Raw genomic sequence first — 1,860 nt, forward strand, 5'->3', positions numbered from 1 at the left:
GAGAGAGAGAGAGAGAGAGAGAGAGAGAGAGAGAGAAAGAGAGAGAGACTAAATGAACAATTTAATATTTGTGAGAAATATCCTACACTCGAGTTCTCGATAGGATACAATCGAAGCGGAATTTATGACAGAACAAGGGAATCTTTCAATAGAATACGTTAATGGCGATATTAATGTATCTATAAGACCTGACTTCTTCATACATACATCTCTCTCGGGACATGTCTTTTCTTTCTTTTATAATTTTCAGTCGTTCGTTAAAGAGAGCATTAAGATATCTATCTTCCGCGCATCATTTGCAAAAAACAATCGTGCAAGTGATATGCAGGCGAATGTTACACGCCTTAAATAATTGAGACCACAATGCATACGTACGATGTAGGTCCGTTGTGCCAATATCGGTCAGCACAGTCGCAATTAATTGTATCTTTTCAATTATCCTGCGTCAATTATCATTGCCACAGGAAGCTTGATTGAACAGGGATCAAAATGTCGTTTCTTTACAGAAATTTTATACTGCAAGATAATGATTTGTTATTTATTTTGAGTGTTAAAAGCATTGAACAGAGCTTAATTTAATACCGGTCAATTCATTATTGGAAATTATTTTATTTTGAAAATTAATTAAAACCACTGAACAATAGTGCTTTTATTACTTAATAAGTAATTTCCAGTATTAAATTGGATTTCTGTAATTCAATCATTGCACGAAAATTATCCGTGCAATCGAGTCTCGCTTATACGTATATTTCATTATAACGAAAAGGAAGTGAATTTTTAATGAGGATTGTCAATTCAAATTTCTAATAGAAATGAGTTAACTCATGGTGCAACTGACTTGCTTCGTACGCACGCTTCCCACATGTCCTCTTTAAAACTCGATATGTACATACAGTTCAACGATGTATAATTAGCCGATCGCAAGCCGTCGGTAACAAGCAGCCAATGACATATAACGATAGTTACAAAACAATCGTAACAGTACGATAATATACTATATAGATATATATACATACGCACGCATATGGGCATGTGTATGTACATACATATACACGTATTCTCTTTCTCGCTGTCCTTATTAGCGATGTACAACATGATAATAATCAGTCGTAACAGGTACATAAAATTGTTTCTCAGAGAAACTCGATTAGTTGCATTCGATGCGACTCGCGAGGGGAGTCCCCGAAAGTTCTATTTTTTTCCTTGTTTCTTTTCTTTCCTCGGGATTTTCGCCGATGAGAGAAGGAAAATAATAACGATAATACTAGAAAATACGTTAAAAAAAACTCAGTAAGGCTCACTAGACTTTGCAACACGGTGATAACGATATTGTCGTAAGTTAGGATGCTAAAAGAAAAAGAACGCAGATTTCTCGACAAATTGTTCCGTATTGCATTTACAATCGGGAAAATTATAAATCGCAAATCTTACCTTCAAATTTCCATAATAACGAAAATTATTATACTCTACACTTGAATCCGATAAAGTCTCTGCTCGTCAAACGAAGCCTGATTCCACGCTAAACATAAGAATCAAGGGATGTAATGAGAGTATCGAGTTTGCGTACGGAACGCAACGTAGCCACGAAGAATCATACACAGCACGATAGTTCAGTTGCTTACAAAAAAAAGAAGAAAAAAACAAGGATTACAGATTACAGATCACGCTCAATTGCACAGAAGCGCGAACTTCTCCTCTGAAAGACGCTTTCGCAGTTAAACGATTCTGTTACGATAATAAGATACCGCTTAAACGGTTTACTTATCACAAATGTGTGTGTGTGTGTGTGTGTGTGTGTGTGTGTGTGTGTGTGTGTGTGTGTGTGTGTGTGTGTGTGTATAGTAGTAGTAGTAGTAAGTA

The sequence above is a fragment of the Atta cephalotes genome (assembly GCF_000143395.1).
Source record: "Atta cephalotes unplaced genomic scaffold scaffold00004, whole genome shotgun sequence".
NCBI classification, from domain to species: Eukaryota; Metazoa; Arthropoda; class Insecta; order Hymenoptera; family Formicidae; genus Atta; species Atta cephalotes.